The 20,059-nt window shown below is 45.3% G+C and overlaps 2 protein-coding genes across 2 annotated transcripts in view; one reads left to right on the top strand and one right to left on the bottom strand.

The window, feature by feature from the left end:
- The window catches only part of LOC311426295 (endogenous retrovirus group K member 10 Gag polyprotein-like), a 47,805-nt gene extending 34,241 nt beyond the window's left edge, over window positions 1-13,564 (top strand). The window contains exon 4 of the transcript XR_014686655.1: window positions 13,130-13,564. The gene's annotated coding sequence lies outside the window, so the exon portion shown is untranslated. The remainder of the gene's footprint in view (window positions 1-13,129) is intronic.
- LOC311426281 (uncharacterized protein) overlaps window positions 1-20,059 on the bottom strand; it is a 312,708-nt gene that overhangs the window by 76,082 nt on the left and 216,567 nt on the right. The gene's annotated exons all lie outside the window — the stretch shown is intronic.

The raw sequence follows: 20,059 nt of genomic DNA, 5'->3' as shown, positions 1-20,059 counted from the left end.
ATACTTTGTGTTCGCTGCTCCTTCACAGTCACTCTTTCCCTGCTCCAATGTGAGGTTCCTCCCACAGGATGCAGTCCTTCCCAAACTGATCCTACATGGGCTTCCCATGGACAGCAGCTCTTCAAGAACTGCTCCAATATGGGTCTGTACCATGGGTTCCATCCAAAGCAGTTTTTCATAGTTTGTTATGTGATTTTTGAACAACTTTTGACTTTCAGGTAATTGACAAGTTATAGGAGAATATGCACATTTCTGGTTAAATTTATTCAGTATTAATATCAGTGTGGTTCTGCAGGGTAAATGCCAATAAATGGGAAATGCTAATTTTTGGTTAATTATGAAGAGTAGTCGAACTGTAAGGCCACATTTCTGTGTAGAAGGATGGTGTATATCCTAAAGAAGTAAATTGTATACATTCAGTACCCAGGGTAATGAGAGCTCTGGTATGTGAGCAGCAGGGAAAGAATTATCTTTTGGGAAGTCTTTCCTCTGTTAATTAGCATACATGTGCTGAAAGATAATAAATGATAGCCTTTTTGATGGGGTTAAAAGAAATATCTAGGTGAAAGCTTTTGTATTATAGAATAGATGCATCAGGTTAGTTTTTCAGCTGGTATAATTTGACATATTGATAACATGGATTACACTAGCTAATGACCTGGAGATTATTCAGGGATTTGTATGATTCTGTGATTCAGGAGCAAACTGCTCCAACACGGGTCCCCCACGTGTGGCAGCTCCTGCCAGATCACCTGCTCCTGCGTGGGCTCCTCTCCACAGGCTACAATGTGAAAATTTGCTCTGCTGTGGTACACCATGGACTGCAGGGGGACAACCTGCTCCACCATGGTCCTCTCCACAGGCCGCAGGGGAACTTCTGCTCCAGTGCCTGGAGTACCTCTTCCCCCTCCTTCTTCACTGACCTTGGTGTCTGCAAGGTTGTTTCTCATTCCTCTCTCTCCCAGCTGCTGTTGTGCAGCAATTTTTTTCCCTTTCTTAAATATGCTCTCACAGAGGCACAATCATATCACTTATTGGCTTGGTTCTGAGCAGCGTTGGATCCCTTTGGAGCTGGCTGAAACTGGCTCTTATGTAATGTGGGGCAGCTTCTGGATTCTTCTCACAGAGGCCTGTCCTGCAGCCCCCTACTACCAAAACCTTGACACATAAACCCAATACAATAGCGAAGAATTTCTTTGTTATATCCATTCTAAATCTACACTCTTTTAGTTTAAAGTTGTTGCTTCTTGTCCTATCACTACATCCCATCTCTATCTTTCCTGTAGGCCCTTTTTAAGTTGTTATAAGTTTTCCCTGGAGCCTTCTCTTTTCCAGGCTGAACAACCCCAACTCCCTAAGCCTGTCTTTTTAGGAGTGATTTTCCAGACCCTTCATCATCTTTGTGGCCATCCTTGGTTTTCGTTCTAATTCTTCCATGTCCTTCTTTTGCTGGAGGCTCCAGAGCTGAACCCAGTACTCCAACTGGGGTCTCATAAGAGTCTCGATAGAGGTGGAGAATCACCTCGCTTGACCTGCTGGCCAAGTAGTAAAACAGATGGTAAAAGTTTTACAGTAGTAAAACAGATGGTAAACAGTAACGACGTTCCTAACTCCTGTGTCTGCTTTCTCATCTCTGCTTCTCCTCTGTTGGCTGCAACCTCCTTGCTCACTGTTGGGGTTTGGGTGTTTGCAGCTACAGGTGTCCCGAGGTGGCCAGGTCCAGGTGTTGCTTCTTCCCTCGCGTGTTGTGGCTGCTGGAGCTTTCTATTTGTATTCGATTCGGGGGGCTGAGGAAGAAGCACCTTGTTTAATCTCCACCTGGCATTGAGGAGTCCATGTTTTGTCGCCTCCAGGCTCCTGATGGTGCAGGACACACGTGGGAAAGGCTGAGGGCAACTCTGGAGGACCCGAGGAAACCCAGGTGGTTGGAGGCATACCTCCAATGCTGTGCTAGGGAAATACATGTATATACATGTATATGTAGGAATATCTGTATTCTGGCTAAGCAAGTATGCAGGAGTTGTGTAGGATGTCAGAAGGTAAATAGGAAAATTATCTGCAGTCAGTCCAAAGCGGGGCGAGAACCAGGAATTCAACCCTTCCAAAGCATACAGGTAGATTTTACAGAACTCCCTAGAGTACGTAGATTTAATAGTTACTAGTCTTGGTCAATCATTTGTCAGGCTGGGTGGAAACTTTCCCATCAGTATCTGCTGCTGCGAACACGGTAGCTAAGGTAATTCTAGAATAGATAATTCCTAAGTATGAGACCTGAGAGACTGTTCCTATAGGCGAACCTTTAAAATTAAAAATAAGGAGGAGGTGTGAATCATAGTTGTAAATTGACATTTAACTTTTCCTTAGGAAAAATTAATGAATACCACGTGTAATTGGGAAAAAGAGTTGGATTACATAGAGTTAGAGTGTTTCCAGGGTATTCTGGTTTTTATATTAGTATCTTGATTATTCTCCATACTGATGAAAATTCACGGGACAATAATACTGATCCTAGGTGTAGAAATGTTACGTGTGAGATAGGAAATTATCCATACGGTACCGAATATGGTAGCTACAGGAATGCTAATATGTATAATGCACATCAGACACAACAATGGAATCATCCTGTAACCAGATGGCCAGTCCCAAACGGCAAGGGCTGATATTGGCTATGCGGTAATAAAGCGAGGAATGTGTTGCCCCGAGGATGGAAGAGAAATTATGCCCTGGGGGCGATAATTCCAAATGTAACTATTATTGAAGACATACAAAGCCAAAGCCCCCTTGGGACCCTTTCGCGTTAAGGGGTGTAGCTGATTAACCGTTATGGGCCCGGTCGGATTCAGGGTACTGAACTATCACAATCACAGATTTCACCAATAATGCATTAACCATTAGGGGTCCGGTCGGATACTCACCAATAACCGTCTGGGGTCTGGTTGGATTCAGAACACTGAACCATCACGGTCACGGATTCACCAATAACATATAACCACCCTTACCCTAGTTGCGCTTAATGAGAGCTATAACAATGCAATCAAGTGTGATTTATTACAGCAACAGGTACACAGGTTCTTTGGATTGCCGGCGATAGTGATTGTCTGCAAAAGCAAGCTAGCATGCATGAAATACACAGGTGTTACAGGTGGGCAGCCTAGAAATTAACGTGTTAAAAGGATCAAAGATTCTAGAAATTTTTATAACCAAGTGTTCAAATCTCACCCAAAGGCGTCCCAATGGGGGAGTGGGGGGGGAAGAGAAGCTCAGCCCGTCGACTGGTCCCGGGAGTCAGGGTGTTGTATTCCCTCGGGATAGTATCTTCCCTAACATCCCCTCTCTCTTAGGCCAATTTATATTATTTTCTATCTTTTAGGTGGAGCTTGAGTGGCTCTAGTCAAGCATATCTTAGTTATGATTGGTGAAAAGTTTTAAAGTTTTCTCACTTTCGTTTAAAGGTATAGGCTCCGAGAAATTCAGCGTGCATGCTCAGTGAGGGGTGGTTGCACCTTGGAGGCAGGTAGCTTTTGGGATGGAGGTGTGTTTTGGTATTATAATGATATTATAATGAGCAAAAGTACACTAGGGGACAGCATTTGTCAAAACATGACAGGTCCTTGGCTCAGGGTAGCAAAAAGTGCAGCTTATCCGTCTTTGTGTGCAGAAGAACAGTCGTGTCCCCACCTGGTCACAGAGCCTAGCCGTGGTGTCTCCACTCCACTCTACGCTCCGTACTGTTCCTTAGAGCTAGCACACCAGGTTTCTCCAGCGCAATAGCATCTAAGGTTGGAAGCCTAGGGAACGCTCAGGTAATGCAGCTATGCCCTACCCTGAAAGCCTCTTCAATGCTGTACATTTTCTTTAAAATGTGAATGTTAGTTTTATTTTCCTAGTTACTTCAGGCAATTACACCACAGACCCATACACACAGAATTAAGAGGACTCCAGCTAATCTTCTAGTGAAAAGGAACAGGGAAATGTTGGAAAAACTCAAGAGTGGGGAATGTAAAAAGGTACAAAAGCAACAATAGGAGTAAGAAAAGAAGAGGAGGGGGGAATTGTGAGAATTAAAGTTGTGTTTTTGCAGTGGAAAATTCCACTAACCTTGCATATTCAAAAGTGATTGGGAAGGCATAACAGAGGCATAGCAGTGTGGAGCATGTTAAGCAGATAAGGGGAAGGTCCCAAATAAGGAGGACATCTAGGGAAAACAGGATGAGCAGTGCAAAATCTGTAAAAACAAAAAATCACAGGCCCTCTAGTCACGAGAGAAGAAGGAAAAAAAAAAAAAGGAAAAGGAGAAATTAATGGTTGGTCAAATAAAATTGTACATATATGGCATAGAAGTGCGTCAAGTAGGTTGTGAACCTGTAGTACTCAGCCAATGAGAAAACGGGAGGAATCAAGTGCCAGGTAATAGGGAATATAAGCTTATGATATACTTTTGCTGTGCACTCCTGCTTGCAGGATGCCTGCCATTACAATCACGAATAAAAATGCTACCTCACTGAGATCCTTGCCTGAACCTGTGTTATTGGCTACAGATTGTTTCTCACATTACTGTTATCATTATTATTATTATTATTTGTCTTCCTTTTCTGTCCTATTAAACTGTCTTTATCTCAACCCACAAGCTTTTACTTTACTATTTCATTTCTTTTCATTTCCTTTTCATTTTATTTACTTTACTATTTCATATACTTTACTATTTCATTAAATTTCAGTTTATATACCACTGTTTCACTTTCAGTTTATATACCACACCTTTTATAGAATGGTTTGCATTACAAAATGGTTGTGGCATGTGTGTGTTGCTAGGAAACCAGGTGACATTCAGTGAGAACAAACCTGAATCAATATTATAGGATGAGGTTATGGGTTAGCATCTACCAATATGACATGGAGGCAGAGGAAAAAAGGTAAAGTAAATGAACTTGCTTTCATTTAAAGTATACATCAATCATTTTTCCTTCTGGTCATCTTGGCCATCAATGAATATTTCAAGAGGCAAAATCAAGAGTTTCATCTCCAGTCATTTCTTTAACTACCATTTTATTTGGACATTTAAGTTTAGATGAAACTCAGCAACTGAAGAAGTGACAAAGTGTTCATTCACTTCAGCAGGGCTTCATATACCACCTTTACATGCCAACAATGAACCAATGCCTTTTTGACTTGTCATCAGCTAAGCACCCAGAAATACTTTAGCCTTCATTCAAAATTGGTAACTTGGTCACTTTCCATACACAATATAAAATGTTACCATTATAAGCTTTAGTTACCACAGTTAATTTTTAGGCATTTAATCTAGTGGCCTGAATTGAAAGGTTCATATTCCTTATACCTGTCGTGGTTCCGCTCGAGTGGGCAGACGAGCTCCACCACAGCCGCTCTCTTACTCCCCCTCCTCAAAGAGGAATGGGGAGAAAATATGTGAAAAGGGCTCAAGGGTTGAGATAAGGACGAGAAAATCACGCAATAATTATTTTAACGGGCAAAACAGACTCGGCATAAGGAGATAGTAAGATTTATTGCCTACAAATAACAAGCGAGAGAAGTGAGAAAACAAAGGAAAAAAAAAAACAAAAGCACCTTCCCCCCATCCACCCTCTTCCACCTCCTCCCCCCGAGCGGCGCAGGGGAACGGGGGAATGGGGGTTATGGTCAGTCTACAGCACTTCTTCTCTGCCGCTCCTTCTCAGTCACTCTCGTCCCCTGTGCTGCGGGGTCCCACCCACGGGATGCAGTCCTTGATGAACTGATCCGGCGTGGGCTTCCCACAGGCAGCAGCTCTTCCAGAACTGCTCCAGATATGGGTCCGTACCACGGGGTCCATCCCTCAGGAGAAAACTGCTCCAACCTGGCTCCCCTACGGGCAGCAGCTCCTGCCGGGTCACCTGCTCCTGCGTGGTCTCATCTCCATGGGCTACAGGTCCGGCCCGGAATCTGCTCCGGCAGGGGTCTTCCACAGGCGGCAGCCTCCATCGGTGCAGGGCCACCTGCTCCACCGTGGTCTCCTCCACGGGCTGCAGAGTGGAACCCTGCTCCACCGTGGTACTCCATGGGCTGCAGGGGGACATCCTGCTTCACCATGGTCCTCACCACAGGCCGCAGGGGACTTCTGCTCCGGCGCCTGGAGCACCTCTCCCCCTCCCTCTACACTGACCTTGGCACCTGCAGGCTGTTTCTCACTCCCTTGACTCTCCCGGCTGCTGTCTGGCGCAGCGTTTTTTCCCTGTCTTAAATATGCTCTCACAGAGGCGCAAAACAACATCACTTATTGGCTCAGATCTGGAAAACAATGGGGCCCTTCCCAAACATGGGGCAGCTTCTAGATCTTTCTCACAGAAACCACCCCTATGGCTCCCTGCTACCAAAACCTTGCCACGTAAACCCACTACACCTTATCAGGCTTTCAGTACTTAAAGGGGTGGTGAGGCAATGGAACAGATTACCCAGAGAAGCTGGGGATGCCACATTCTTGGAAGTATTCAAGGACTTTGAGGAACCTGGTCTAGTGGGAGGTGTCCATACCCACGACAGGGGGGTGGTGGAATTAGATGATCTTTAAGATCCCTTCCAACCTAAATCATTCTATGATTCTATGATTCCTCAGTTCCCGTTGCAATGAGTGGAGGAAAAGGGGCACTCTTGCAGAGTGCTGTTCACAGCACCCAGATTAGGCTCCTGCTCCGAACACCATCTCATCTTCTTCTAACGATATAGGAATCAGACAGATTTCCTTCCTAACCTGGACACCCAAGTCTGGCGCCTTGCATAGAGAGAATAACTGCTCCCAATGTTCAGTGCAGTTTTCAAACTTAACTAGTAATTGCTATCATTGGGAAATACTTATGTAGTCATTATCCAATATACATGTATGCAGCATAAGTAGTAATATACAAGGATAGACCATTATGTCATTAAGACTGCAATGAAGACAAGATGCAGTTATTATGGTGACTTTCATTAGACCCCAGATTCAACCCAGTGTGAGCTAAGGCTTGGAGAGGTGAACAAACAAATTTGAAAACCAAGGCAACAATTGATTAAACCTTACATAAGAGGACAAAGTGTCCATATTAAGTATATCCCATTTTCTGGAAATGTAACCTTTTAGGACAGGTTAAATCAACTGAATGAAAATATATTAAGCATTTCAAAAAAGAAGATTAGAAGCTATTTGGGGCAACTTACACGTTATTACTTTTTTTACACGTTATTACTTTTTTACACGTTATTTCTTTTCCTTCCTAATAAAATGTCTTTATCTCAACACATAAGCTTTTACTTTTTTTCTTGATTTTCTCCCCCATCCCGCTGTGAGGGGAGGGTGAGTGAATGGCTGCGTGGTGCTTAGCTGCCAGATGGGTTAAACCACAACTTCCTTTGTTAGTATTATCACAGCATGCTAAAAGTGTATCTGGAGAGTAGATGAGCAGACCTCAGATGAGATGTCTCAGGCTAAGAGACAGCAAAAGGGAAAACAAACAAGAATGATAATTCTCTCATGTTATGAAATCTCACATTCAACTAATTTACATGGTGACAGCATCTCTCTGCTTTTTAAATCAATGACATCAAGCAGATAAATGATTAAGGTAAAGAAAATAATAGAGGAACATTAGGAGAAAAATCCTTAAAAGTCAAATATACATGTAGGAAATTGAGGGGAAGAAAATAAATGTAAACAAAAATGCAGAGAATAAATACTTCTATTTTTGCTAAGAACTGAATATCTTCTAGCAGAACATGGCTAAATGTGGCCAATAATTTGAAAAATTATTAATCCTTGGTACATCTCCTTTTATCATGTATTTCAAACAGCTTTCAAAAGAATAGCAAGTATTACTATCTGCTGTTTATAAATGAGAAAACACGAGAATAATGACGGTCAAATATGTGATTCAATATAAATGCATTTGTGACAAATATAAAACACATTGGTTCCATTAGCAAATTGACTACTCTCATTCCTTCAGAATTATATTAGCTTACTTTACTTGCTAAAATAAGATTTTACTATTTTTTAACTGCCATTAGCAGTAGAGAACAAATTCAGATCTTGGAAGATGAGATGGTGTGGTGGTTTTACTCAGGTGGGCAGCTGAGCTCCACCACAACCACTCTCTCACTCCCCCTCTCCTCAAAGAGGAAGGGGGAGAAAATACAACACAGAGAACTCGAGGTTTGAGATGAGAAAGGTTTAATTAAAGGGAAAGGGAATGGGGAGAAAAAGAAACAAAATAAACAATAAGTCCGTGCGGAAGCACAGAGAGAGGGAAAAAAAATTATTCTCTACTTCCCATCAACAAGCGGTGTTCGGCCATGTCCTGGGATGCAGGGCCTCAAAATGCGTAGTGGTTGTTCAGGAGGAACAGCCCCCTCCCCCATGAGAGCCCCCCTTTTTATTGCTGAGTGTGACATCAGGTGTTATGGAATATCCCTTTGGTTGGTTTAGGTCAGCTGCCCTGGCGATGTCCCCTCCCCATCACTTGCCCACCCCCAGCCTGCTGGCTCTTGGGGGCTTGGAAGGAGTCCTGATGCTGTGCCAGCACTACGCAGCAATAGACACAACACTGGAGTGATATCAGTGCTGTTCCAGCTATGAGTGCAGAGCACAGCACTGTGTGGGCTGCTGCAGGGAAAGGTGACTCCAGCCCAGACGGACCCAACACAACCTCCACCCCTTATTTCATAACATTTGTGTCACAATCAGGTACCACACAGTTTAGTATATAGATGCTCTCATCACCTTTGTTCTCTGTCCATTTAAGTATTTATACGTCTGTACTTCTTTTCATTCCATAGGTCTTTTCCCAAAATGTTCATAAAAACTGTTGATGGTTTCAGCTTCATCTGTCAAAGTGGTCACTCAGGGCAGGCGAAGTTGGTTTTCTCGACACCAGTACCAGCTTAGCTCAAGTCCTTGTTGCACTGCCCGGTTCCTTGCAAAGTTTACCTGTTGTTGCTTCTGCAGTGTCCTCCTACAACACATAACTTGGATGACAGATTAATTTTCTCCCAGTGTTAAATCTCCTTGAGGCACACACTTGATATCCCCATCCTTCTGCATTACCCACCAGGTATACCCTGGTCCTTGGGCAAAGACAATCCCATGAGTGGGTTTGCCTTTTGGCAGAGGCAACCCACACACTGCCTTCCCCATCCACTTTCCCACATGCACTACAGGGACTTTAGCTTCTCCCACAGTGTGTAGGGGTTTTGTTTCAGCAGGACTAGGACGGCTGTCAGGCCCCCTGTTGTTAACTAGCCAAGTGGCCTCTGGTAGATTTATATCCCAATGTTTCCACGTCCCAGCACCCAATGCTCGCAGCATAGTTTTTAACAGTCCATTGTACCTCTCAACCTTCCCAGAGGCTTGTGGGTGATAAGGGATGTGATACACCCACTCAATGCCATGGCTCTTGGCCCAGGAGGTGACCAAATTGTTTCGGAAATGACTCCCATTGTCGGACTCAATTCTCTCCAGTGTACCATGTCGCCACAGCACCTGTCTTTCCAGGCCCAAGATAGTGTTTTGGGCCATGGCATGCTTTACTGGATATGTTTCCAGCCACCCAGTAGTTGCTTCTACCATGGTAGGTATGTAACGTTTGCCTTGGCGGGTTTGTGGGAATGGTCCGATATAGTCAATTTGCCAGGCCTCATCATTTCAAAATCCAAGCCATCTCCCCCTGTTCCAGGGAGACTTTACCCTCATGGCTCGTTTGATTGCAGCACAGGTCTCACACTGATGGGTGATCTGTGTAATGGCTTCAATGGTCAGGTCCACCCCTCGATCACGAGCCCATCTGTATGTGGCATCCCTCCCCAGATGTCCTGATGTTTCATGGGCCCATAGAGCTACAAACAGCTCACCCTTACGTCCCCAGTCCAGGTCCACCTGAGCTACTTCAATTTTCGAAGCTCGATCTACTTCTTCGTTGTTCTGATGTTCTTCGGTAGCACGATTCTTAGGCATATGGGCATCTACATGACGTACCTTTACAGCCAGGTTTTCTACCCGGGCAGCAATATCTTGCCACAGGGTAACAGCCCAGACAGGTTTACCTCTGCGCTGCCAGTTGTTCTGTTTCCATTGCTGCAGCCACCCCCACAGAGCATTTGCCACCATCCATGAGTCAGTGTAGAGATACAGTACCGGCCATTTTTCTCTTTCAGCAATTTCTAGGGCCAGTTGTATAGCTTTCACTTCTGCATACTGACTCGACTCACCTTCCCCTTCCATGGCCTCCACAACTCGTCATGTGGGACTCCACACAGCAGCTTTCCACTTCCAATGGCTCCCTACCACACGGCAGGATCTGTCAGTAAACAACACATACTGCTTTCTGTCTTCTGGCAACTCATTGTATGGTGGTGCTTCTTCAGCACGAGTTACCTCTTCTGTCGGTACTCCGAAATCCCTGCCCTCCGGCCAGTCCATAATCTCTTCCAGGATTCCCGGGCAGTTGGGTTTCCCCATTCGAGCCCGCTGTGTAATTAACGCTACCCATTTACTCCACGTAGCGTCGGTTGCATGGTGTGTAGGGGGGAGTTTCTCTTTGAACATCCAATGTAACACAGGTAGCCGTGGGGCCAAGAGGAGTTGTACTTCTGTACCAACAACTTCTGAAGTGGCTTGAATCCCCTCATATGCTGTTAATATTTCCTTTTCAGTTGGTGTGTAATTGGCTTCTGATCCTCAATAGCCCCGGCTCCAGAACCCCAGAGGTCATAGAATCACAGAATCACAGAATTGTCTAGGTTGGAAGAGACCTCAAGATCATCAAGACCAACCTCTGACCTAACACTAACAAGTCCTCCACTAAACCATATCACTAAGTTCTACATCTAAACGTCTTTTAAAGACTTCCAGGGATGGTGACTCCACCACTTCCCTGGGCAGCCCGTTCCAATGCCTAACAACCCTTTCGGTAAAGAAGTTCTTCCTAATATCCAACATAAAACACCCCAGGTGCAACTTTAGCCCGTTCCCCCTTGTCCTGTCACCAGGCACGTGGGAGAATAGACCAACCCCCACCTCGCTACAGCCTCCTTTAATGTACTTATGAAGAGCGATAAGGTCGTCCCTGAGCCTCCTTTTCTCCAGGCTGAACAAACCCAGCTCCCTCAGCCACTCCTCGTAAGACTTGTTCTCCAAACCCCTCACCAGCTTCGTTGCCCTTCTCTGGACTCGCCCGAGCACCTCGATGTCCTTCTTCCACAACACTGGAGTGATTTCAGTGCTGTTCCACCTACGAGTGCAGAGCACAGCACTGTGTGGTCTGCTGCAAGGGAAGGTGACTCCATCCCAACAGACCCAACAGAGATGGATTTTATTCTGATTTACTTACCATCAAAATAATTGTTAATTAAATTCTCAGTGCAAAATATCACTGTAGATGCATCAGCCCAAAATAATCCAGCTTGACTTTCAGTGTTTATTATATTCTAGTGTATGTTTTCCTGTTCATGCTCAGGAAAACAAAACAAAACAAAACAAAACAAACAAACAAAAAAAAAAGCAAAGCAAACCAACCAACCAACCAACCTAAAAAAAAAAAAAAAAAAAAAGGAACCAAAATCCCTTTTAAATGGAAATTTGTCTGGAAGTCACTGGAAAAGAATTCTTCTGGAATAAAACTTTTAGTGGCTACCCTCAGTGAGAAAGGAAGGCAAAGCCAAGCTGGAAATAAGTTAGATGTCCCTGACTAGTCCTTGTGCATTTGTTGCTGGTGCAATCAATAGTGGATGGTCAGGCTAAGTCAATAGTAACACAATGAGAGAGATAGAAGGAGGCAGGGGTCTGCATGCAAACTTGCAATCTTGCAATTTCTCCCCAAAGGCATGGAGTTCAGTATGCTTGTTCATAGTATGATCGCTCTGAAAAATGCTTACTCACAAGAGCATCCCATTAACTTTCAGACTTGGAGCCAGAACACCTTGGCATTGCCTGAAAAGAAGTTAAAAAGCAGCACACTATAGCAATCCCGCTATATGATTCTATGCTGCTACTTTGGACAAACAGTCCTGTTAATTGCAGCAGGCTTTTTTTATTGTAGTCAGTAGGTCCATGGAAATCTGCAGGTGCTATCTCAGGGGATGTGGAAGGCAACTTGGAAAATCTAGTCTGTTGTATGTTGCAGGAAGGACAGCTGAAAACATGAGAGACACCAGTATGGTCAGATCATGCTCTCTCTTTATTACCCGAATAGCCTGACAAACGGATGAGACACGATTGCTTACCAGTAAGAAGAGTGCACCTTCTGCTATACATCTGGAAGCCGTGCCAGCTGCAACCTTAGAAGCTATTTGTGAAAGAGCCTGCCCGTGGTCATTTGTTAGTGTAATCTGCGGCTCTGCATTCCTGCCCCGCAATAAAGGTAGTAATATAGCTAAGTCATCATTAGTAATCCGTACAATGTGGTGACCCCACTGAATATTACCCAGGAACATTTGTACATCTGTCAAATTATGTAACACCGTAGTTATATCAACTATCTGTGGATGAATGGTAGAGTCTGATATGTTCCATCCCAAGTATAGCCATGGCTGTTTCCGTTGAACCTTCTCTGGGGCTATCTTCAACCCTTTTGCTTCCAAAGTATCCTGAATAAACTTTAAATCTGAATCCTGGAAGCATTCTGACCCAAATGTCATCCATATAATGGTAAATGATTACGTCACAACATGCTGTCCAAATTGGTTGTAATGCCCAGGCCACATATAATTGACATAATGTAGGGGAATTCTTCATCCCCTGCGGAAGCACTAGCCATTCATAGCGCTTTGCCAGGGCCTGTTTGTTAATGGATGGTACCGTAAAAGCAAATCTCTGACAGTCCTTTACAGCCTGTGCCACCACATCTGGTTGCCTGGACTGATCAGCTCTCTGTACCCTTTCCAACATGTCCTCTAACGGTGTGGTTCTCGGCAGTGTAACTAAGATGTTTTGAGTTTTTGGGTTTGCATTGTCAAACGCAAGCGTTTTAAACATACTGCTTTTAGACTCCGCAGTTAGATCAGGATGATCAGGAATTGCTGCCCACAACCGATCGATAAATTTAGCATATGGTTCCCCAGGGGCCTGTTGTACTGATGCTAACGGAGGTGCTTTCTTTTCCCCTAGGAGACTAAGAAGAGCCCTCAGTGCGAGCTGTGCAGCTGTTTGGTGAATAATCACAGGAACTGCAACTCAATCTGGGTACTGAGATAAGGACCTGTTCCCTTTAACATCTCTGCAGTAATCCCATACAGAGGGTCCCTCGGTTGACGCAGTTGACCCGCTTCCCCCTGTGCTAACCACAACCATTCCCTTTCACAGAATCACAGAATCACAGAATTTCTAGGTTGGAAGAGACCTCAAGATCATCAAGTCCAACCTCTACCTAACGCTAACAATCCCCACTAAACCATATCCCTAAGCTCTACGTCTAAACGTCTTCTAAAGACTTCCAGGGATGGTGACTCCACCACTTCCCTGGGCAGCCTGTTCCAGTGTCTAACAACCCTTTTGGTAAAGAAGTTCTTCCTAAGATCCAACCTAAAACTCCCCTGGTGCAACTTTAGCCCATTCCCCCTCGTCCTGTCACCAGGCATGTGGGAGAACAGGCCAACCCCCACCTCACGACAGCCTCCTTTAAGGTATCTGTAAAGAGCAATAAGGTCGCCCCTGAGCCTCCTTTTCTCCAGGCTGAACAAGCCCAGCTCCCTCAGCTGCTCCTCGTAGGACTTGTTCTTCAGGCCCCTCACCAGCTTCGTCGCCCTTCTCTGGACTCGCTCAAGCACCTCCATGTCCTTCTTGTAGCGAGGGGCCCAAAACTGAACACAGTACTCGAGGTGCGGCCTCACCAGAGCCGAGTACAGGGGGACGATCACCTCCCTAGCCCTGCTGGTCACACTGTTTCTGATACAAGCCAGGATGCCGTTGGCCTTCTTGGCCACCTGAGCACACTGCTGGCTCATATTCAGCCGACTATCCACCATCACTCCCAGGTCCTTCTCTGCCTGGCAGCTCTCCAACCATTCATCTCCCAGCCTGTAGCTCTGCTTGGGGTTATTGCGCCCCAGGTGCAGGACCCGGCACTTGGCCTTGTTAAACTTCATGCAGTTGACCTCAGCCCATCGGTGCAGCCTATCCAGATCCTCCTGCAGAGCCTTCCTACCCTCGAGCAGATTGACACACGCGCATAGCTTGGTGTCATCTGCAAACTTACTGAGGGTGCACTCAATGCCCTCATCCAGATCATCGATGAAGATATTAAAGAGGACCGGCCCCAGCACCGAGCCCTGGGGGACGCCACTAGTGACCGGCCTCCAAGTGGACTTGACTCCATTCACCACGACTCTTTGGGCCCGGCTATCCAGACAGTTTCTAACCCAACGAAGCATGCGCCAGTCCATGCCAAGAGCAGCCAGTTTCTTGAGGAGAATGCTGTGGGAAACAGTGTCAAAAGCCTTGCTGAAGTCAAGGTAGACCACATCCACAGCCTTTCCCTTATCCACCCAGCGTGTCACTTTGTCATAGAAGGAGATCAGGTTCGTCAAGCAGGACCTGCCTTTCATAAACCCATGCTGACTGGGCCTGATCGCCTGCTTGCCCTGCAAGTGCTGCGTGATGACTCTCAAGAGGATCTGCTCCACGAGCTTCCCTGGCACTGAGGTCAAACTGACAGGCCTATAGTTTCCCGGGTCTGCCCTCCGGCCCTTCTTGTAGATGTCACATTTGCTAGCCGCCAGTCAACTGGGACCTCCCCCGATAGCCAGGACTGCTGATAAATGATGGATAGTGGCTTGGCCAGCTCCTTTGCCAGTTCTCTCAGTACCCTTGGGTGGATCCCATCTGGCCCCATCAACTTGTGCACATCCAAGTGCCATAGCAGGTCACCAACCAGTTCTTCGTGGATGATGAGGGCCACATCTACATTTCAAACAATAACAATGGGGAAGGAGTTAACAATAAGCGCGCCAAGTTTTGACAGTCAAGTGGACACATTAGTTCTGCCTGGAAAAGCCATTGAATTATCTGTCGAGCCGCCTGGGATTGTAATCCATAGTCCAAAACCATTTTTCGAGCTTGTTGTAAAAGCTTCCAATCATGCGACTGCCACAACCCGCTGCCTTGCACAGGGTGGATAATAATAGGGCAGGCCAAGGATGTAGCATGCCAATGTCCTTCTATGATGGCATGATGTACGACGTCGGAGCACCTGTCCCTCCTTGGTGCTGACAGTGTTGTAGCGATAGATAATGAGGGAGTTGGCTTCGGTGGGGCAGACAAGAGAGGAAGCTCCTCCGAATCCTTAATTTTTAAGTTCTCCAATTTCTCTAGCAGTTCTTGGAACAGCTACTCCAATGATGGAGTCGAGTCCGGTGGGGCAGACGAGAGAGGAGGCTCCTCCAAATCCATAATTTTTAAGTTCTCGAAGTCCACTAGCAGTTCTTGGAACAACTCCTCCAGTGAAGGTCAGTTTTCGCAAGCTGCTGCTGCACCTCTCATTGCCAAAGCATCCCGAGTGGATTTATTGCTGCCTGACAGTGGCACAGATGCTGGCAGCACAGCTTTATCAAGATTTTCTGGCGCAGGGGGTGGGGAGGGCAGCCCCCACTCCCCATCAGCACTCTGCTTCGATAGTCCCTCAGTTATTTCTGCCATTGATTGATTTATTGGAGAGGTCATACCTGGAACCGGGGTGGGTGCAGGAACCAACGAAAAAGATCGTGTCAGCCGCATTCCTGAGGTCTCAGGTTTTGTACTTCATGGTCTGTCAGTCCCAGACGGTACTGACAAGGCTTGCACCGCCGCCATAGCGAGCTGCTGTTTGGTTTTCATATCACACAGTTCATTAATCACTGTGTGCCACGTCCCACTTACACCTTTATCTAGCTTTCCACTTGAGATGGATTTATCCCATAAGCAATCTCCTACGTGCTGCCACTCATCTGGGCTAAACATTAGAAGGATTTCCTTCAGACAACCCTCCTTCTGAGCCCAGTGCACCAAGGATTTGATCTATTTTCTACATTGCAAGATACACCTGTCTTAGAGAGAATACTAGAGAGAAGCTGGATAGCTGCTTCCTTCTTCGTGGTTATGTCAGACAAGCCGCAGGGTCATGATCTCCACCCCTCTGCTATGTGCCAACTTGCCACACGGTGCGGTCGTCTGCTGTTTCCACTGACGCCTCCGATCTCCTGTAGCAACTTGGCCCCGGATGTCCCGTGTCTCACCGCAATACGTCACTTTTCCGGGTCTCACCGTTATTCCTCTGTTCCTGTGTCTCACCGCTATCTCTGTATCTATCTCCGCGATCTCTGTATCTATCTCCACATCTCACCGCGATCTCTCTATCTCCGCGTCTGCCAGGTCTCTCAGTGTCTCTCAGCGTCTGTGGCTCTCAGCCTGTTCGGGCGCCATATGTTGCAGGAAGAACGGCCGAAAACACGACAGACACTAGTATGGTCAGATCATGCTCTCTCTTTATTACCCGAATAGCCTGACTTTTATAGCAAACTTAACAGGGGCGGATAGTGTGTCACACAAGATTATTGGTCAAAAGCACTCAGACAAACAACTGCAAGAAAACAACCCCACCTGCAAGAAAACAACCCCCTTGTGATTAGCAGTTACGTAGATCCTGTCCTTGAAGCCAGCTGCTGGCAACAATATTTTTCTAAATTCCTCAATTGGGCGATGTGGGAGCACTGTCATTGGAACTTCTCATAGTCGTCCTGGTAGCTTGGTTTGCTCAGCTGCAGCAAGTCATGGCCTCCTTGCTGTTTCAAGAATACCTCAACAGTCTCCCAATCTTTTCTTCTTCAATTTATGACTTTTACTGGTCCTTCTACTGTGGTCTTAATTACATTTTCCATTAAATTGGCCATGGGTGGCTGCTTAATACTCCCCACACAGAGACACTAATTGAATGAGAAGAAAATGTTATGGTGAAACTGGAGGCTTGAGCCTAGAGCTATAAGATGCTGTAAAATGAAAAGGTAATCAGAGACTCCTCTGGGGATAAGCAAAACTTTTCATTGAATGATTTATCTACAATTATATTAATGTTAAAAATACAATGTGTGAATGCAGAAATATAATAACGAACTATTTTATAGTGCATGGGTCATAAGGAATTGTTTGGATGCCTTTTCTAAATGACAAAAGCTGCTGTGACTAAACTAACTTAGTGTAAAACCTCCATAGAAAACACGCAGTCCTTGTGGTAAGGATGTCCAAATAAATAACCTTGTTTCCGTAATTTCTTAGTAAAATTATTTCCTGTTACAGAGTTGATATATTATGGTTTGCATAAATGTGATATTCTCAATAAAATGTGAAAACACAACTCTGACCATGTGTTGCTAAAATCCAGGGCCTTCATATTACCCAGTGTGGTGGCTTTACCTAGCTCGGCAGCTGAACTCCACCACAGCCACTCTTTTACTCCCCCGCTTCAAAGGGAAAGGAGGAGAAAATATGATGAAAAGGGCTCAAGGGTTGAGATAAGGACTGGGAGATCACTCAACAGTTATTGTCACAGGCAAAACAGACTCAGCATAGGGAGATTAACATAATTTATTACTTATTACTAACAAGCTAGAGCAATGAGAAACAAAAAGCAAACTAAAAACATCTTCCCCCCATCCACCCTCTTCTACATCCTTCCCCCAAGTGACATAGGGGAACGGGGGATGGGGGTTGCAGTCAGTCTGTAAAACTTCATCTCCGCCCCTGCCTCATGGTCAGTCTCTTCCCCTGCTCGAGTGTGGGGTCCCTCACACGGGGTACAGTCCTTCCTGAACTGCTCCTATGCGGGCTTCCCACAGGCAACAGCTCTTCAAGAACTACTCCGATATGTGTCCGTACCACAGGGTCCATCTGTCACAAGCAAACTGCTCCAACATGGGTCCCCCATGAGCAGCAGCCACCTTCAGGACAGATCTACCCGCTCCACCGTGGGCTCCTCCACAGGCTGCAGCGTGGAAATCTGCTCTGCCATGGTACACCATGGGGACAACCTGCTCCACCATGGTCCTCTCCAAAGATCACAGGGGAACTTCAGCTCTGGCACCTGGAGCACCTCCTCCTTCTTCAGTGACCTTAGTTTCTGCAAAATTGTTTCTCACTCCTCTCTCTCCCAGCTGTTTTTGTGCAACATTTGTTTGTTTGTTTGTTTGTTTTTCCCTTTCTTAAATATGCTTTCTTAAATATGCTCTCACAGAGGTGCAAACAACATTACTTATTGGCTTGGTTGGCTTGGCTCTGGGCAGTGGTGGGTCCCTTTGAAGACGGCTGAAACTGGCCCTTATCTAACATGGAACAGCTTCTGGATTCTTCTCATAGAGGCCACCCCTGCAGCCCCCTGATACCAAAACCTTGCCACGAAAACCCAATACACCCAAAAATGGGGATTACATTCTACTGCACAATGTAATTCAATGAATTTATTTGGAGGGGTTATATTTTTCACACTTCCTTTCAAAAAACTGAGTACAACTGCAGCATGTTGTGTTTTATCTCAGAAATAGCAGCCTTTCAGCACTGGACAAAATTATTCCTATATGTAGAAAATTGTAGTTTCAGGATTACTGGGAGTAGAAAGAGCAGTGGGCATTTAAATACATATTATTGTGCCAGATAATGACGTTATAATAGTAAAATATGTCAGATCTTGCTAACATAAACCTTGCCTTCCTTGTGTTTTGAAGACTAAACCTTTTAAATTTGTAATTTAAAAACTTGCTGTAACGAACATAACAGAGGTTCAAAAAAAAAGTTCATGCTATCTTGGTGTCCTGGTTTCAGTTAGAACAGAATTTTCTTCCTAGTAGCTGGTAGAATGCTGTGTTTTGGCTTGGGATGAGAAGAGTGCTGATAACACCCCGATGTTTTAATTGTTGCAGAGCAATGCTTATACTAAGCCAAGGACATCTCAGCCTTTTGCTCTGTCCTGCCAACAGGCAGGCTGGGGGTGCAGTAAGAGCTAGGAGGGGACAGACCCAGGACAGGTGACCCAAACTAGCCAAAGGGGTATTCCATCCCATCTGACGTCATGCTAAACAATATATAGGGGTGGCTAGCCGGGGGAGGGGGGGCGGACTGTTCGGGGTTAGGCTGGGCATCGGTCAGCGGGTGGTGAGCAATTGCATTGTGCATCACTTGTTTGTACATATTATTAGTAGTAGTACTATTATCACCATTGTATTATTATTATTATTATTATTGTTATTATTATTTTCCTGTCTTATTAAACTGTCTTTATCTCAACTCACGGGCTTCACTTTCCATTTCTCTCCCCCGTCCCAGAGAGGGAGGAGGGGGGTGAGCGAACGGCTGCGTGGTGTTTAGCTGCCGGCCAGGTTAAACCATGACACTTGGATAAAACCGAATGAAATACTTTGAAAAGAACACAAATATAATGCTTCTTTTCTGCATTTTGATATTTGCTTGGTAGCGGAGCTATGTTTTTGTATTGGAAATCATACTTTTCAGCAATGGCTTTAATATTGTCACTCTACTGCATTTGCAATACTGAAAAAGAACAAAACTTTTACATATTTCAGAAATATGTTGAGAGCACTCTAGCATTAGAAGTTGTCATACAACATTTGCTAAACACTGGAACCTGACAAAAACTGGGACAATTCTTTGGCAGAAATCATGGAGGGCTCCTGCCTTTCCCAATGTATGGTTCCAGCTCCACAAGTGCTCTTGGGGCGCTGCCTTGGCAGGACCAGGAAAGACCCCCATGGGTGCAAGGCAAACACTGACTGTGAGCCCTTGTACATCAGAGTGCACTGTGGTGGTGGTCTCTACCCACTCCCAAAAATAGAGGCCCTTAAGCAAAATGCTCTGCTTGCTGCCCTCTCTAGGCACCCCTGATGCATGCCGTCTACTCGGGCCATTGACTAAATTCTACAATGTAACTCTTAGTCAGCAAATCTCAACCTACTGCATAATATTGATGACTAGGAATGACATTAAATTAAAGAGCAAATAAAGTAGAAAGAAAGAAGATATCAGAGGAAAAACATCCTTAAATCATCTTTACTTTGTATC

This window comes from Aythya ferina (assembly GCF_964211825.1).
Source record: "Aythya ferina genome assembly, chromosome: W".
Taxonomy (NCBI): domain Eukaryota; kingdom Metazoa; phylum Chordata; class Aves; order Anseriformes; family Anatidae; genus Aythya; species Aythya ferina.
Note: the sequence above shows the minus strand (reverse complement) of the source record. Positions and strands in the feature narration are given on the sequence as shown.